Raw genomic sequence first — 19,922 nt, forward strand, 5'->3', positions numbered from 1 at the left:
GGTATCCGCACGGCTCCAAAGCACGATCTCGGAGCTTCCTCGGCAGACCTGGTCTATGGCTCGCCCCTGCGGGTACCAGGCGACGTTCTTCCCCAATGTTCCACCCCCCCCTCCCTCCATGACAGCACTCTTAGCTGCACTCCGAGCGCGGGTGGGGTCCCTAGCCCCGGTCCCTGCTTCTCGTCACGGGGATCCCCCTTCACACGTCCCGCCGGCTTTGTCGACTGCGTGTTCGTTTTCCGGCGCATCGATGCCCACCGCCCCCCTTTCCGACCAGTTTACCAGGGTCCGTTCAGGGTAGTGAAGAGAGGCACAGTCACCTTCACGTTAGAAGTGGGTACAAGACAAGAGGTCGTCTCGGTGTCCCGCCTTAAGCCTGCTTATTTAGACCCAGACCAGCCCGTCACAGCGGCTCAACCTCCTCGCAGAGGCCGCCCTCCGGCCGCGGCTCCTGTACAGCAGTTTTCCCCCTCGCTGCCCCCGTTCGGGACCCCGCTTCCCCCGGTCTCCTTGCCACTGCTCCCTCCGGCTCCGGCAGTTTCACCTTCTCCCGCCGTGCCGGTTTCCCCGTCCCCTCCCCCGGCAAGGCCCCCCTCTCCTCTCCGCACCCGCTCCGGTCGGATGGTCCGGACACCTGCCCGGTACCGCACCGGGGGTTCTGGGGGGGGGGGGGGGGGGGGGTCATGTAGGGACACAGGGATTGGTCCAGGCCATCGAACCCTCTGATTGGTAGACCGGGTGAGGTGGTACGCAGGTAAAGGGAACGAGGCAGTCTCGTTTAGTCCTCCAGCGGAGACAGTAAGATTTATGGTTGTCTGTCGTTTGATGCGTTGATTGTCACGGTTGTTAAAGTTATAATAAACGACTACTTCAACGTACTTCGCCTACGACTCGCCATAGAGTGCAGAATTTAGTTCTCAGCATTGTAGTGGAACAGTTCCAGAGACAAAGCTAGACAGAGAAATTTGGATTGACACGAGAGAGAATAAGTTGCATGGTTATGGGGAAAAAGTGGGTGGATCAGACTGACAGGGGTTGCCCATAATAATTCCACACCCCAGCTTTGAGAGCCTCTACTGGTCAAGGGATTTTAATTCTCATTTGTACCAGCATTCTTGAATTTTCACATTTGAACAATGAAACTCTTATTTGCAGCAGTATAACCGGCCTGAAAACACAATAGACATGGGTAATATATAATAAACAAAAAGAAAATCAATAAATTAATTACGCTAATAAGAGTGCAAAAAAGCATTAAATCCTTAGTGCGACCATAGACTACTCTGTATGGTGACTAATGCGTCAACGTAAAATAACTTTTTGGTGATTCATTGGAAGCTAGACATTATTCAGAGGTTTTTGTTGTTGTTGTTGTTTCTTTAATGCCAACGTGTGCAATACCAAGGTCCCCCACCCTGTGGTGAATTCCTTCCCTCCCGCAAGGCTCAAGTGATCAATTGGTCTCCAGGAGAGAGAGAGAGAGAGAGAAGTTCTCGCCCCTGGGAAGAGAGTAAGTGTAGTGTTGCTGTGGATTGTGCAACCCTCGCCTCCCCCCAGGCGTGGCCACGTCGCGCGGGAGCGCGCCTCGTCTCAGCCCGGCCCGATTCTAACCGAGAGAGAAAAGGAAGCGGCGCCACAGACAGAAAAAAAAGGACGAGCAAACCTTTGCCTAACACACACACACACAAACCTCCAACCCTCACGCCAAAATCACAACCTTGCCGGTAAGTCACATTGCATCTACTAATTCGGCTGCTTTCAGATCGAGAACCATCACCTTAAAACCTTTCTTTTTATTCTATTATGGGTTTTTTTTTTGCCTGGGGGTTTTTTCCAACGACAGCCGGCCTGCGCTGACGGGACATTTGGGTGTGTGTGAGTGCTTGTATGTTCAGTTTGACTGGATTTAATCAAGGTTAATTGTTTTTATAAAAAAGAGTTTTTGATCTCAAGGTTTATATTGTGGATGTTGACCTGTTGCGAATGAATTTAGTGGTGTTTTTGCCCCATTTTTTAATCATCTGTTGCTGGCCGCCGCCATCTTATGTTTGGAGTTTGTTTTGGGGGCAATTGACCCAACCCAATGGAAATGGGAGGGGGGGGGAGGGGGAGGCATCTTGCAGGATGGGGTGGACTCTCCTTTATCTCTGACTGAACAAAAAATGTTCAAATTAACAGCCTCGTTGCTTTAACCCCGCACCTCAACGGTTAGTTAACCCCTTGCCCCGCTCCCTGCCTCCCCTCCATCTTCCCTTCTTCACCCAAACACAAAAGTTGGAGCATCATGTGGGTATCTTCTTCCCCGGGTTATTCCTGTTTTGCTTTCAGTTGAAGATTTTCCTAAGTTTTCTCTTTTTTCCTGAGTGTTGGAAAGTTTTATTGTGTTGTTAATTCTTTAATGCGAAGAATTTACTGCCTGTGTTGGGCTCTTGAGATGCCGGTTTAAGTTGGTGGTGGGTGGGTGGAATACTGAATGCATTTTCTTTGTAACTGGTGAGAGGAAGCATTTGTAAATCGAGGCCCTTGTGTTTATAACAGAGATGGGTGTGAGGGAATTACTTTATTTAAAACCAAGATTACGTTTTTAATGGTTAAAAATCTTAGATATGTTTTCTCGTTTTACACATCTACAGGATTTAGCTTTATATTTCAAGTATAATCAGACAGCTTCTTATGTTAAAAAAAAACCCCGGAAATATCAGGACATCTAAAATGAGGTAATCTATTTTAAAATGGCAACCGCCCTAAATTTAGATTTTCTTTGGCTTCTGTGCCTGTGTTTTTTGGCAGACTAGTCCTAGTTCTGTTAAGGTTTTTGGACCTTTTTTTAAGAAGGGTTGGGCTCTAGAAATGTTTGCCTTATCGTGACCCAAGTTAGGATTTCTTGGATTTCTTTTTTTAAAAATAAATCTTTTTAAATTTGTCGTTTCTGCTGAGTATTCACCCAAAAATTGCCAAATTGGCAGCTTAATTTCCCTGCACCTTTTCCAACAATGTGTTTGAGCAATTAGTTTGTATTAATATTTCAGGATTGTAGCCCATCCAGTCCTTGTTTTGCAATGGCTGTTTTTTAAACCCTTAAATAACATTATCCTTTTACTTTAAATAATCCATACAAAAATAAATTCAACAATGAACAATCTAAAAGGAGAATACTTAAGAGATGATCTCTGATGCCTTGGCTGAAGCTTCATCTCTGGGGATGACATTTTCTCAATGAAGGAAGCTTTTATTGTTTCCCATAAGCTTAAAGGGGAACTGGTTCTGAACCTGTTGGAACTCTAGTTATTTTGCCTACCTTAACATTGACCGTTTCCAATTTTATTTTAAATGGATTACAATGGCTGATCTTTTACCACCAATTTTACGAAATATTAAACGTCCTTAAATATTAAATATATTACATGTTATAATATTAAATATTAAATAACATACATCCTTGCAAAATAAGTTGTTACTTTATACACTTAGAATTGATTCAGTGAATATTTTAAAATATGGAAAAGATTTGAACAAAACTTGACCTAAGAAATAGTTTTTTGGTGGTCATAGAAACATAGAAAATAGGTGCAGGAGTAGGCCATTCGGCCCTTCGAGCCTGCACCGCCATTCAATATGATCATGGCTGATCATTCAGCTCAGTAGCCTGTACCTGCCTTCTCTCCTTACCCCCTGATCCCTTTAGCAAAAAGGGCCACATCTAACTCCCTCTTAAATATAGCCAATGAACTGGCCTCAACTACCTTCTGTGGCAGAGAATTCCACAGACTCACCACTCTGTGTGAAGAAATATTTTCTCATCTCGGTCCTAAAAGACTTCCCCCTTATCCTTAAGCTGTGACCCCTGGTTCTGGACTCCCCCAACATCGGGAAAATCTTCCCGCATCTAGCCTCTCCAACCCCTTAAGAATTTTATATGTTTCTATAAGATCCCCCTTCAGTCTTCTAAATTCCAGCGAGTACAAGCCCAGTCTATCTAGTCTTTCCTCATATGTAAGTCCCGCCATCCCAGGGATCAATCTGGTGAACCTTCTCTGTACTCCCTCTAAGGCAAGAACGTCTTTCCTCAGGTTGGGGTCATTTGCTCATTTCTTGTAAAATATATAACTATAATTAAAATGATGTATGGTTAGATTTCCAGTTCATGCTAAGATATCTTTACAGAATCTGTACAACAGTGGGGGCACAATTGAGTAGTGGGTCAGGGAAAAAAGGGTCGGTGATATATTGGGAGGTGGGTGTAATGCTACCCATGATAGACAAGAATGCAGCATAGAGATTATGATCAGGTTGGTTATGGTTAACTCGGCTACATTAAATGATTTGAGGGGCTGAATAGCCTGCTTCTTCATACACCGATCAGCCAAAACATTATGACCACCAGCCTAATATGCTCTTGGTCCTCTGTGTGCAGCCCCATACGCAGAAGGGTGCGATGCACTGTGTATTGTGACACATTCCTCCTGTGACCACCATTAAAATTTTCTGTGACTTGTGCCACAGTAGACCTTCTGTCGGTTTGGACAAGACGGGATAGCCTTCGTTGCCCTCGCACATCGATGAGCCTTGGGTGCCCAACACCCTGTTGCCAGTTTGTGGTTTGTCCCTCATCGGCGGACCACTGTCGGTAGGTACTCACCACTGCTGACCGGGAGCACCCCACAAGACTTGCCGTTTCAGAGATGCTCTGACCCAGTCGTCTGGCCATAACAATTTGGCCCTTGTCAAAGTCGCTGAGGTCTTTACTCCTGCCCATTTCTCCTGCATCCAACACATCAACTTCAAGAACTGACTGTTCACTTGCTGCCTAATATATCCCACCCCTTGACAGTTGCCATTGTAACAAAATAATGTTATTCACTTCGCCTGTCAGTGGTCATAATGTTTTGGCTGATTGGTGTATAATCTTGCCAGGTGTGATTTGTGAATTTGGCTATGAGCTTTTCCACAGTTGGATATTTTAAGAGCAACATGTGTCTCTGGTGATGTATATATTATATTAGCAGATCTGTATGGAAGGAGTGATTTTATTTTTGCATGTAATCAGAACTCTGATGAAATTACATGTATTTTCCAGCAAAAATTGAGATGTAAATATGCCATCTGATTGGTATGGCAAGATAAGAATTTGTGTGTGAAAACATGCTCATGTTTTCATGACCATGCTCGGGTACAAAAGCAAAATGTTCTTCTGGAAATTAGAAATGAAATTAGATGTTGGGAATATGATGTTTAATCAGGGCCTGACTTCATTACGAGGCTTTTATTCTGAAAAGTGGAAAACACTGATTGTGCTGTTCTCTTCAGGGGATAATGGGATAGCATTGTGGTATTTGATGGTGCATTTTCAAAGAACTTTTGAAATATTTGGGAAATATCCTCTCTTGCATGGAATTGTATCTAGCACAAAGCAAGATGGACCAAGATAGGATTGGAGGTATAAAACCATCATGGCATTCAGCTGTTCCATTAGACTTTTCCTCCATCATCAGTCCGGATGTAAGGATTTCTGCCTGGGTTTACAGAGCAAACAATTCCATTCTTGGTTCTTCATAATGAAATTGTCTGTTGCCGCATGGAAGAAAATCTGGGTGACATTTAGACGAGTAATATTTGTGCCTTTTCACTATCAGGCAATAATTTATGTTCAACAAGTGACTCTAACCAACACCTCCTGACCTCTTTTAGATATTTGATTGCATTCGCATCACCAAATATCACTCTGTCAATGTCCTGGGGACTGCATTTGACTAGATGGTGAACAGAACCCACCTTGGAAATATTATAGGAGCTGTTTTTCGGCAGAATGTTCTGCAATAATTGACTTTGGAGAACTCAAAGTTTGACATCATTCAAAATAAGCAATCAGTCTGAAGAATGGTCCCAATCCAAAACATCACCTATCCTTGTTCCCCAGGGATGCTGCCTGACCCACTGAGTTACTCTTAACACTTTGTATCTTTTGCAAACCAGCATCTGCAGTTCCTATTCACAAAATGCTGGAGTAACTCAGCAGGTCAGGCAGCATCTCGGGAGAGAAGGAATGGGTGACGTTTCGGGTCGAGATCCTTCTTCAGACTGATGTCAGGGGGGCGAGACAAAGGAAGGATATAGGTGGAGACAGGAAGATAGAGGGAGATCTGGGAAGGAGGAGGGGAAGGGAGAGACAGAGGAACTATCTAAAATTGGAGAAGTCGATGTTCAATCGACTTCCTTGTTTCTACCTTCTATAGAATCTATACTAAGCAACCCCTTAGTTGCTTCCATATCTGCCTCCTTAAATAGCCATTCCCTCTGCACTGGTTCACTATGGTTGCAGCCTTGCGAGATGCTTCTTCAACAGCATTTCCCAGATCCATGATCCTCACTGGTTCAAAGGAGCAGTTACCTAGGACCATTATTCACAAATACCCCATCATTTCAAATCTTACTTTCTTTGGGGAAAATATCATGCATCCTTTGTCATTGCATCTAATTTCCGTAACTCATTGCCTACCAGCTCAATTGTAGTAACTTCACACCGCAGTACTTTGAGAAGGAAGAAACCGCATCTTTTCAAAGGTAATTAGGATTGCTAATAAATATTGGCTTCCTAACTAATTCCCACATCCATTATTCATTTGATTCAAATATAATCATAAATGCTCTTTAGGTTTTAATGTGCGAGTGTGGTTTGAGTTGAATGTAACATTCTTGTTTATTTATCAGCACTTAATTTTAAAACAGTACACCTTGAGACAATTTTGGTATACAAAATCTTGTTCTGTGCTGCTACGTTTTCACACTTAAATAATACAGCGAAGATTCTTTGAGGAATACTGCTTTTTTGAAATTAACAGTCTATGTTAATTCTCTGGTGCAATTCTATTTAGAGTCAGAGTTTTCGGACCCAGTAGGACAGTATTGTTTCCATTTAAGTGATAGCTTGGTGACTAATTTTGATAATTTAATCAGATTCTAGATATCTGATCTTGTGTGTAGTAGTTTCCTTTATGGAATTATGCTAAATTATACTGAAATTATCTGAAGTCTAGCTCTGCCGATTTTTCTCTTGATTAGTCAATGTAATTTTCATATGGGAACAACAAAATTCTTACTGCAACTTTACAGACACATTTACGCAAGAATACAATAAATGTACAATAATCAATAACTCTAAGTTATCAGTAATACTTGGTAACCAGATCATAATAGTACAAACCAAAGTATGTGGTGCAACCTATACAGTCTATTATTATTAATAAACAACAAACAAAAACAGCATGATATTTTTAACTTTTCATATGCCCCAATTGTAATGTCACTGCTTTGCATTTTTGAGGAAATATGTGCAAAGCTATTTTGGAGCATTTTAATAAATTATACACAAAACAGAGTATTTGTATATAACTGCAACTGTGGGAGTGGCATAGTAAATCCACTTCTGTTACTTTCTAGTTGTTTTCAAATACCTAAATCATTTTAAAAATCAGTATCTACCTTAAGATGAAGCATTCAAAATTATTTAGTACCTCCAGTGATCCTGAAATTGTCATTTTATTTCAATTCTCTGAACAGCAGAGTTAGGAACTTTTATTGTTTACCCAATAGTGGATATAAAGAGGATATTTCCACTAGTGGGAGAGTCTAGGACCAGAGGTCATAGCCTCAGAATTAGAGGACATTCCTTGAGGAAGAACTTCTTTACTCGGAGGATAGTGAATCTGTGGAATTCATTGCCACAGAAGGCTGTAGAGGCAGTCAATGGATATTTTTAAGGCAGAGATGGATAGATACATTCTTGATTAGTACGAGTGTCAGAGGTTATGGGGAGAAGGCGGGAGAATGGGGTTAGGAGCGAGAGATAGATCAGCCATGATTGAATGGTATAGGAGACTTGATGAGCCAACTGGCCTAATTCTGCTCCTATCATTTATGAACTTATAAACATTTTGATGGTATTTTTAATGCCTTTTCTCTGGCTAAAGCGATGGGGAACAGATTTTGTCCTGTTTGTTGCTTTTGTACTGTGCTTGTGCTTAATATCACATATGCCTTTTTATGGGCTTTTCATCTGCTCTAACTTTTTGAAGATCTGTGCGTTTGTAACCCTACATCTGTTTGTTCTGTCAGGAAACTTATTTTGTAGATATGTTCCATCGGTCATCTGGAATAAAATAATTCATTGCATTTGGTGTCAATCTGCCAGTTTGAGACAAATTTATATTGATGTTTTTGCTTGTAAAAATGACTGCTTTTATATACCAACATGCATACAAGGGTTTAGTTTTTAGCACTTTAAATCTGCTTGATGTATGTTGCCTATTGTTCATTCATCCTATATATTTACTGCTGTCAGCTGGTCTGCTTTTGCCAACTTTCCAATCATTTTATCTGCTTTGATTAGCTTTGTCATCCATCTGATAAATTAACTTGTTTCCAATTGATCATCTCAGTAAAATTGGAATTCTTCATCATGACTAATGACCTGCCAATGGATTGCCTGCCAATTCATGAGTTCATCATATGAGCATGAATAAAAGATTCCAATTTGGATTTTGTGTAATTGATCTTGAAACAATAAAAGTTGTCATTAGTCTTTTAGTTTTTCTATAGAAATTTGACTCCTCCCATTTCCCTCAAATGTAATTCCCAACAGTTGGTTTTAACAGATATATATATATGGCTTACTTTTGATGACTAGAATCTCTCCAACAAAAGACAAATTTTACTTTCTGAACCATCTGGTTGGTTCCTAAGTTTCTTAAGATGAAATTTTTATCTGAATTGTATAATTGTCTATGATTAGCAAGTTTCTGGAATAATTTCCACCCTGAAGCAATTTTTTTTCCCTTGAAGAATGCAATATCTTAAGTTTTATTGTGCTGTAAGAATTTTAATCCTGGATTGTGATTGGATGGATCTGATGTCAGCATAATTGGCATGTGTGAGTGGGCTAGTGGGGAAAACAACATCTTTGGATGAAATACAAATTATCTCTACTCAAGAACCACTGCATTTTAAAAATGAATAAAAACAGCATCACGTTTCACCACAGAAATCATGCCATTGGAAACCCAAAACGATAAGCTGTGTGGACTAAAGTTTAGCTTTAACAGATTCTGTTCAAGGGTGTGAAGGGGGAAAATAATTGGCAGAATACTTACCTAGTCCTCTGAGGGAGAATGGGCAATTGAAAATTATTCTCTAATTCATCATCCTACATTGTTTTTCTGCACAGGAGAAGCACACGCCTACAATTGTTGCACCAGTTGTATTCAAATTCTGAAATATTCAGTGTTCTGATTTCGTTATAGTGAATGTTTAGATAATGCTGATTTGAGAATATTATCTGGACAGTGACCATACTAATAAACTCATGAAAAACATAAAATTCTTAAACCCCAGACATGTATTTGAAATGATTAAAATTGACCATAATTTGTGTATGTTCTGTGTGAGGTGGAAAACAATCGCTAGGTTATTAAATTGTTCAGATTAAATTTCAATACTTCCTGTTGTACCTAACATTCTGAAGCGCTGTAGTTGGTGAAGCATTGGACCTGTACTGCAGCCTTAGGATGCAAAAGTTATTAGTGATGTTTCACATACCTCATTGTCATTGGAATGTGCAGATGGTCTAAAGCTGACTCGTGTCAGGCAAGTTTTTCTAATTCATTTCATTTACTTTTTTATTTTTGACTAGTAATGCAGAATAGAGAGGATTCTGACCTGCTTTTTTAAAAGCCCACAAGTGTGAAGCACTAATGACAAGTTCAATATCAATGAAGATTCAGCAGCTTTTTATAGTTTAGTGTTACTACAAATGTTTCCTACATAGAGCCCAATTGATTTTCTGAAACAATATTAAAAGTCTTCCAAATCTGTACTGAAGCAACAAAACAACCCCAAAAAACAATATCGAAATAGAGTAAGTACAATACAGTTTCTATTTAATATCTGGTTGAGTTAAACACTATGGTTTAACTCCACGTTATCCTTGGTTGATTGTCTTTATTGAAATATATTGCTGGGTGGCTATCTTTTTGACTTGCGAACAGTTTGGATACAAACATTTCTCAGTAACAGAACCTTGTAACCTGGGGAGGACATGTAATAAGCTCTGGTGCCAGGTGAGTTTGATGCCTGTCCTCGTGAATTCCTCCAGCTGCTCGGTTTTGTACCAAATGATTTGTTGCCTTGAATAATGAAATAAAATGGTGTTAGAATAAAATGCCTCTTTACTTCAAGTATACAAATACAAAAAAATAATTGGCAGAGGATTGTCCAAATGCAAAACAAGAAAGCAAGTGGAGATGCAATGAACTGCAAATGCTGGAATCTTGAGTAAATTGCAAAGTGTTGGAGTAACTTAGCAGGTCAGGCAGCATCTGTGGAAGAAAATAGCAAGACAATGTTTTGGATCAGGACCCTTCAGGCTGAAGAACGGCAGTGGTTTTCTTTTGGAGTATACAATATATTTGCTGATTACTTCCAAGACTTTGGTTGACCTCACAATTTAAAAACTAGCACCTGATAAAGAGTTTGAATGTAAAATCCAAGTCATCACGATTAAAATACCACTCGTGAGATTTACCTTACAGAGGATGTAACATGGTTATCTCACAACTATTTTGTATACTTATGCTTTGCAGTTGGGTTCAAAAGAAAGAAACTTTTAATGCGAGAAAATATATTTCTGTAGTATGCCAATATAAGGAAAAAAGTGCTTCTCCAATGTTTGTCTGCAATCCAATTAAATCTAACTACGCAGAATATTTGGATATCATTCCATAATTTTTTGCAGAGAGACAATGGAAGATGGGCGCCGATAATTATTGATAAATCTTTGACTGTTCTGAAGCTCTTATGATCAGTACTTCTGGTTCTGGTAGATTACTGCGCAAACACCTCATAAGTGGTCTTCACATTTATAGCATATGGGCAAAATGGCCATGTGCATTCGGAAGAATGGATTGTTTGCTGTACTTAAAATGAGGAATCGGGGAAGACAATTTTTTATGCACAGTCAGATGGACAAATGTGATAATGTCCAGATTATCTTTTAATCAACATTTGTTACTACTGATTAATTAGCAGATCATTGGAGAGAGTTCCCAGGGGAGTGGAGGCCTAAAACTATAAAGGGGCATAGATGAGAAAGGAAAGATTTAGAGAGAACCTGAGAGGCTTTTTTTTTCTGCACTGCAGTAGGTACATGGAACAAGCTGCCGGAGGAAGTGGTGGAGGCGGGTACAATTATATTCAGATATGTGGGCATGTGCATGAATAGAAAAAAAATTAGTTAAATGTTCATAACTTAGCCCATGTTTAATGGAAGGTTTCTGAGCCAGTCTAATTATATGTCTAATTATAAAAATTCAAAAGGTTAAATAAAATTAATTGGGATAAATGTCATATTTGCATCCTTAATATTTAAATTTCTATTCCACTCACTACTAGACCCACCTTTTGGGAAGATGGTGGAAAAATGGCCCATTTTCAAAATTTAATATAATTCTCCCCCATCTTTTGCATGTTCCATCCATTATACTTTAGATTATCAAGATTTCCAATATATGTTCCAAATGTTGGAAGTGAACATCATATTGATGTACAAATATTGGTTCAGAATACATGTAATTTTTTTGATGCAATGTGTTAAAACGAGTAAATCTGCATTTCGGTATTAAAGCAGTTGAAAGATAAAGCAAGAATATAATTCCCATGTTCGCACTTCTTCAAACAATGAGCTAGAGTTCCTGTTTTGAATGTAGTCAGGAAATTGTGTCCAAAGTGCACTTGAAATTGCAGTTCAAATTTCTGCTAAAAGTACTCTACATAATTGAGCTTTTCATGAATCGCTTGTTTCCAATATCACAGTTCTCGGGCTTCAGTACTTTCCTCCTGATGATAGCGGCAAGATGAGAGCATGACGGGGTGTTGAGCGTCATTGATGATATTAGCTGTCTTCTTGATGCAGTTCCCTTCAAAGTTGGGGAATCAATAATCCACGATGGACTAAGCAATGTCCACCACTTTCTGCAGCCTCCATTCCTGACCACTTGAATTACCAAACTAGGCTGTGATGCACCCGGTCAGTACGTTCTCCACCGTACATCTGTAGAACTTTAGTAGAGAATTGGGTGACGTATTCATCATTGGACTTTAACTTGTAATGCACTGAAGTGTCTTACTGACTGGTGCTCTGATCAGAGGCATAATTAATCCTGCAATCTGTCACGTTAAGTTCAATGAGCACAATTGTTATTTTTATTTCCAGTTTTCTCTGCTTCTGGAGAGTGGTTTATGTCAGAGAGCAATGAACCCATCTGATATTCTGCCCACGTGGACATATTGTGTAAGTGGAGTATACTTCAATGGGTTACTTGGTTATGGAGGCCATCACAACTAATCTCACTTCCATTCTCTGTGGTTCTGTTGGCATTTCCACCAAGGATTGATGAAGTAGAAAGCTTCCTGCAGCTACCCCCAACCGTCCCAAAATACCTCTGGCTTGGGGCCAAAACACATTCAAAAGGCAATAGCATAAATTCTTTCTGTGCCGTTTTCTTAAAATCTAGGATAGAATGCGTGCTGGAACATGTACACATGTCTCTGAATGATAAAAGCACATATTATGCAATTATTAAATGTCACTCTAGTATAAAGTTGATGTGGATACTGTGTGATATTTTGCACAAAACAGCCTGCATGATATCTTGTACTTGCATGTTGTGCACTTAATAAACACCTCCATTTATGCCAGATACAACCATTGTTTGATTTACAAAAGCCATATGTTCCGGTGAAATGATTAAACCAGCCAAATTTTATCAATTAAAACATTGAGGCAAGATGCATTGTTGGATTTTTGCTTCAGTATTTTCCCATGCACAGAGAGGGTGCAGTATTTGTTATAGTGAAAAATGGCTTAAATCCAAGATGCATACCCCAAAGAGTCACTGACATACAAAATATCATATCTTGAATATCTGTGAAGCAGGGTGCGGAAACAAATGCTGGTTTACACAAAAGGTCACAATGCTGGAATAACTCAGCGGGTCAGGCAGCATATCTGGAGAACATGGATAGGTGACATTTCAGGTCGGGGCTCTTCAGACTGTTTCAGAATAACCCTCGTGTTTCTGCGACATGTTATCACCATTGTGGAAATGCCACTGAGACAGACTTTGCAAAGTCTTCCAAATCTATTGACAGCATAAGCAAACTGATGTCAGTGACCTCTGCCATGCTGGTATTCCCCTTTAAGATCCTAATTGCATTTATTTGGTTCCATTGGGCAGGCCACAGTATTTACATGCTGAACACCAGACCCCAAAAACTCTCACTCTGTTTCAGACACTTCCACAAGAAAAGATTCCCTGCTGGAAAGATTCAAGAATATGTTCAAAGCCTCTTTGGGGGGGGGGGGGAAGTAACATCTCCACTGACTCTTGAGAATCCCTGGCCCATGATCAGTCAGTGGCGATGAAAGATTGGCAATGGTGCTGAGAGTCTTGAGTTCATGCATCAATTATAATCGAGCCCAGTGAAACGATGGAGTGGGGGGAGGTGGTGGGGGGGGAGGAATAAGGGGGGTTGAGTGAGGGGGTGAGGGTGTAGACCAATACAGGAGAGGCTTTGGGTCCATTGCTCGCTCTGGCTGCAGTCCTGCACCACGGGGCCGAGGTCAGTGAACCCTCTCCCCTTCCCTGTCCCCCCTCTATGAGGAATGGGCCCATCGGGTCCACTTGGTCTAGTAACACTTAAATCTGGATAACTTGTTATCTTGACTGTTTGTTATAAAAGACAGCTATTTGCATATTTCCTATGAGCTCTTAAAGAAGCAAATCCTGTTATTTTTTATTATTTTTATAAAGGGCTGCATTCATATCATATCATATATATATACAGCCGGAAACAGGCCTTTTCGGCCCTCCAAGTCCGTGCCGCCCAGCGATCCCCGCACATTAACACTATCCTACACACACTAGGGACAATTTTTTTACATTTACCCAGCCAATTAACCTACATACCTGTACGTCTTTGGAGTGTGGGAGGAAACCGAAGATCTCGGAGAAAACCCACGCAGGTCACGGGGAGAACGTACAAACTCCTTACAGTGCAGCACCCGTAGTCAGGATCGAACCTGAGTCTCCGGCGCTGCATTCGCTGTAAAGCAGCAACTCTACTGCTGCGCCACCGTGCCGCCCTTTTTGTTTAGAGACTGTATGGAGAATGAGGAAATCAAAGTAGATTTCAGCCAGTTTTTGATTCCCCCAGGCATGTTCTGGATTAGAAACTGGAATGCGGATCTCTGAATTGGGCAGGGTGTCAAACTTGTCTGTTTCCTTTGAGTTATTTTGGAAACTAGGTCAATCTGAGAGGTGGGACATCCTGTGAATGCAGCTTTGAATAGGACTGGACTGTGTCAGCATTTTGACTGGTATTGTGCATCTTTTTGGAACAAAATGCATTACATTTGCATCATGGCAAGGATTTCAGCTTACTTGCTGTAAGGGTTATTAAAGATCAAGGTCCAAATTCTGTTGGCTGTGTTGTTCTGCAATTTTTTTTAGTGTTGATTAGAAAATATATTTTGAGAGGGTAGCAATGCAATATGGACCCGTGTGCACACAAACAGTTTCAACTGGAAGCTTAAATCATCCTGAGAACAAAGAGAACACAACCCTATTCTATGGTCAGTGTAGGTACTGCTATAGTATGAGGGCAAATAATTACTAGTTTGTGCACAGCAAGATCTGTTAGACAGTGACAATAAAAAATGAGCAGGTAATCAGTTTGAGTAAAATTAGTTAGGAGTTAAATATTGGGCAAGGCTCAAATACCATTCCCTTACCTTTTTGAATAGCATCACAAAATCTTGACCAGTGTCCTGAGAGAATGCATGGTGCCTTTTGTTTAGCAAATAATCAGACAGCGCATTTCTGAAGATGTGTTAATATTTTTCAAGTCCCACTTGAACTCAAAGTAGCATTAGAAGAGCTGCTTGATGGAAAGCCAGGAATTTTAGCACTGAGCCAAATCTGAAATGTTTGGATGTTCTATCGGGAACATCGTGAAGTCTCTTAGTTAAGAGGCACTGGTGGCTGCAACCTGTCTGTATGTGTAAAATGGGTAATTTGTTTATAGCCAGTCTTCACTGAGAAATACTGTACTGGTTCATAATTTCTACGAGCAGAATTAGGCCATTTGGCCCATCAAGTCTACTTCGCCATTCAATCATGGCTGATCTATCTTTCCCTCACAACTCCATTCTCCTGCCTTTGCCCCATAACTCCTGACACCTGTGCTAATCAATTGTGAGGAAACAGAGAGTTCACCCGTCCCTCAAGCCCACACTGGCTCTCAGTGGAACAATCCCTTCAGCCCCATTCCGTTTTCCCCTTGCAGCCCTGTATCATATTCTCTCTTGCATCTTCATCAACTTCACTTCAGTTCTTTTCTCACTTAACACATACAAAGAGATAATTGATAGTCGCTAATTAACCTACTATCTTGTCTTCAAGATGTGAGAGAAAGCTTGGCCACCCAGCCGAAACTGGGGAGAGAATGCAAATTGCTTACACAGAAGCCCATGAGGTCAGGATTGAACTTGGGTCCCTGGAGCTGTGTTTTAGCAGCACAAATGGCTCTTCCACTGGGCTATCCCTTGAACATGGATTTGCGACGTAGGAATTTCATTGTTCTGTTGCAGGACAGATTGCAAGAAAGCACTGTTGACTCATGACTTTTGAGGTGAGCATGACTATTTTTAGTTGAACACCGCCAGATTACATTGTAGAGGTCAATAAGAAAACAGATAACTATCAATAAGAAAATATTTGCAGGGCTGTGGAGAGCAGAGTTGGACAAACTGGATTGCTCTTAGAGCTGGTAGGAACTCCACAGACTGTCTTCCTTGCTGTTATTTGTAATTCTGTAAGTTTAATTTAAAGTAGAGACACACTTGGATCATACTCATTTCATTGGCTACTGAGAGTTTTTTTAAAGGAAAAAAATATTTTAGTATACAATACTCTTAGGTTCAATTTCCTGAAAATTATACTGTTCCTGTTTCTTCCAGAAGCTGAAATACTTTAAATCCTGCTAGGAAATAAGAATCGATTCAGTTACAGAATAGTTTGGCATATACACCAGGGTGCAATGAAATTCCTTGTTTGCACAAGTTCATAGAATACACAGTGTACGTGGTAATGAAAGATACGACAATAAACACAAATACAGCAAAATGGTGTGAACATTGCAGTACAAAAAAAGGTGCAATAATGGAATAACCGAATGAGGTTAAATTAAGATTATGTGGCAGCACCTTCAAGATCATTAACAGAAAAGATATGGTTACGAATGAGGAAAGCAGTTGTGTATCCTTTCAAATGGGGTTTGTCTTTTCCAGATGTTTCTTCTATGCATATGACCTGTTAATACGGCATTGCATAACATGACAAATTTGTCCAGTAAAGCTGGTGCTTGTATTCAGCATGCCAGTCTCCTTCCTTTTCCATTTACCTAATTCTGTTTTTCAGCATTTCTTGTTTTTCCCTTTGTATTTGGTTACTACAATTTCTTTTGTAACTTCTCTTTTTTTTTTAGTTCTCAGTTTTCATTGATCCCATTTCATCAACTTCACATATGATTTTCCTTTGTGATTGTATGAAACCTTTTCTTCCCCTTTTTGTTCAGGGCAAGGACAATAGAATGAGTCACGATTCTTGTGCTTTATTTGCTATCAAAAGAACCACTTTATGTGTTTCCTGGAGCATTACCTATTTCTGCTCATGAATAACTATGTCTGGAAGCCCATAAGCATAAGGTATTGACTTATTTATCATTTACGTATTGCCACCAAACTAATTGGGCAGGACCATGTTATCGTTTAATCAGCTTTTTATCAATTGATATGTCATTTAATCACAAAGCAGCAGAAGGACATTGTCACTTTGCAGCATTCAGGCCACATGGTCAGGGAGCAAGAGAAAAGCTAAAGATCACATCTTTTAATTTTTTAACTTATTTTTTTAAGTGACAAGAAGTGGTGAGGGTGGGGAAGGCGCTTGGGGCTAGATATATACCAACCCTGTGGAAGATTCTATGTGTATGTTGATAAGATCTACCACACTTTCCACTCTTTGACAAAAAATTCAGATTTGGCGTTTTGGGCTGTTTTGTCATGTATTCTGGCTTCTACGCAAGACCAGTGTAGATGTACACTAGGATGCAAACATCATTTCCCTTACCAGCCACACAGCTATACTACAGGTGCTTCTGTTTTATATATGCATGCTACCAGATGATGTTAACGTGCAACTTTACAACTTCCCAAATGAGAGGGAACATACCAGTAACTTGATTGAATAAAACATTTCTATTTTGAATCAAATGATCTGATGCATAGCAAGCTGTAAGAACTTCCAAGTAGCAAACATAAACAGTACATTAAAGGTTTGGACACTTTGCCTTTGGCACTAGGCATTTTCAATACTTGCCAAGAAGGAATGTTTGAATAAATTATCGTTCAGTTCTCTGAACGTTCACTGAAAAGTCAATAATGAAAAAGCTTTATCAAAAAGTGCATACTTTGGAAAGAACAGATTTTTCTTGTTGGACTTGATGTCAAAAATCTCTGCATGCAAAGGTTCTTCAGCTTAGCTACAAAAATTAGCTTATCTATATTTATCGTATATATATATATATATATATATATATATATATATATATTATTACTACTACTAAAACTCAGATCTTGTGTATATATATATATATATATATCCCTATCTATCTGTCTGTCTGTCTGTCATTTTGGCAAAACGGTCAACCGTAGCGCCACAATTTTTGCACCACCTTAATCACCACTCTCGCCGCCAGTGCCTATAACAATTTCATTTAAATCGCTCTTATTTTTTAAATTAGACGTTTTAAACTTCAACAATCTCATTTCTAAAGACCTTTTCCCAAGCACTGCTGTGCGTATGACATCACCATTCGGCACGCACGACCTCTCTCTTCACTTGCGCACACAAGGTGGATGCCGTTGGCGGAGCCGCCTGCCCGCAATCGGGGGCTCCCCTCTCCCCTCGCTTCTCTCTCCACTCTCCCCTCGCTTCCCTCTCCTCTCTCCCTTCTCCCCCACAACCGCCGCGAGTAATCACAGCTCGGCTAGGCCACAGCCCCGTCTCCAGCAGTCCGCCACAGCCGCCGCCGCACTGCCCGTCTCCAGCAGTCCGCCGCTCCGGGAGAGTAAGAGTGGGGGGGACGGGGAGGGTGGGAAGAGGAGAGAGTGGGGGTGGGAGGGAGAGTGGGACGGGGGAGGGGGACAGCGGGGGTGGTGGAGAAAGGGGGGGTAGGGGAGAGTAACAGTGGTGCTGGGGGAGGAGAGAATGGGGGGGTGTGGGAATGAGCCCAATGGGCCCACTTGGTCTAGTCCTGGGGTGTGCAAATGGCAAGTCTCGTTCAAATTGGTGTTGTATTTTTAAAGTTATTGACATTTTAAACTTTTTTAAAAATCACCTCCACTCTCCCTGGCCGTCGGCCACATTTGACGTCACAATGGGACCCGCCCGAGTGACGGGAGTGGCGGCCAATCAGTGGGTGGGGGTGGGTGCCCAAGGTGGCCGCCGGGGCAGGACCCGCCCGAGTGGTGGCCAATGGGGGGGGATGCCCATCTTCCCGCTCAAAGCAACGGCCGTCGAGCTGCCGCTGCTGCTGAATGAGGGGACAGTCTTGAGGATCTCCAAGATCCAGGGTGCCCAGGTTGAGGGAGGATGGAGTGGGTTGGAGAGGGGGATGGAGCGGGTGAGGGGGGAGGGGGGGGAGGGGGGAGAGTGGATGGAGGGGGGTTGAGGGGGGTTGAGGGAGGATGGAGTGGGTGAGGGGAGGAGGGGGAGAAAAGTGGGGTTGAGGGGGGATGGGGTGGGGGGGGGGGGGGAAAGGGGAGGGTGCTTCACCAATGCAGGAGAGCTTTGAGCCCAATGGGTCCACCCTGTTCTAGTAAATAATAAAAGCCAGCCCACTGCTGTCTTGCGGCACAAAGTTAAGCAGACAAGTGGCTCTTTACAAATATTAACAACAGAACATTGATCTCAAACAAAAAAGGTCACAGTGCTGGAGTAACTCAATGGGTCAGGCAGCTTCTCCGGAGAACATGGATAGGTGACATTTTGGGTTGGAACCCTTCCTGAGACTGGATCTCAAACAATATGTTATAATGCTTTGACCAGACCCTATGAACTCCAGTCACTTAGAAGAACAACATCCAAAAGAATATGTTGGAGAGGTAACACTACAATAAAACTAGTACTTGGATTTAAATTAAAATGCCAGGCTCTGTAAACATTTCATTTAGATGGTTAAAGAGATTTCTTAGTCCTTAAAATTGTATGGGAATTTAATAGAGCTGATCAAATCTCTGCAGTACTCTCAGATCCCGGCATGCATGGTGGAGGTCAATTGAACAGTTGAACAAGAGGCAACAACTCCAAGAACAATGCTACCCTAAAATAGACACAAACAAAGAACAAAGAGGAAGAGATTGAACTTTATTGCCTTCCATCAAAGTGAGGAATGTGGAATCCACTTGTGGTGGATGTATATGTTTACTTTAAGTGGTTGTGTGTCTTGTTGCTTTTCATTTAGTATGGCTGCATGGTAACTCAAATTTCACTGTACCTTAATTGGTACATGTGACAATAAACTGACTTTGAAACCTTGAAATGCTGGAGTAACTCAGCAGGACAGGCAGCATCTCTGGAGAGATGGAATGGGTGATGTTTAATGTCTATCTTCAGGGTAAACCAGCATCTGCAGTTCCTTCCTACACAATGCTATCCTTAATGATGGCTGGGCCCAGCAAGCAAGTTCTGAAGACGTGGCTGAAGCAGTTATAGACATGTTCATCCAAAAGTGTTAAATGGATGATCCAA

At 41.1% G+C, this 19,922-nt stretch overlaps 1 protein-coding gene across 2 annotated transcripts in view; it reads left to right on the forward strand.

Moving 5' to 3' along the window:
- Positions 1-1,455: 1,455 nt before the first annotated feature.
- The window catches only part of LOC144601786 (transforming protein RhoA), a 29,798-nt gene continuing 11,331 nt past the window's right edge, over positions 1,456-19,922 (forward strand). Inside the window, exons 1-2 of one of the 2 annotated variants that reach the window (XM_078414204.1) lie at positions 1,456-1,724; positions 4,504-4,627. The gene's annotated coding sequence lies outside the window, so the exon portion shown is untranslated. The remainder of the gene's footprint in view (positions 1,725-4,503; positions 4,628-19,922) is intronic. The other variant, XM_078414203.1, reaches the window with a different exon arrangement.

Source organism: Rhinoraja longicauda, chromosome 17, assembly GCF_053455715.1.
Source record: "Rhinoraja longicauda isolate Sanriku21f chromosome 17, sRhiLon1.1, whole genome shotgun sequence".
Taxonomy (NCBI): Eukaryota; Metazoa; Chordata; class Chondrichthyes; order Rajiformes; family Arhynchobatidae; genus Rhinoraja; species Rhinoraja longicauda.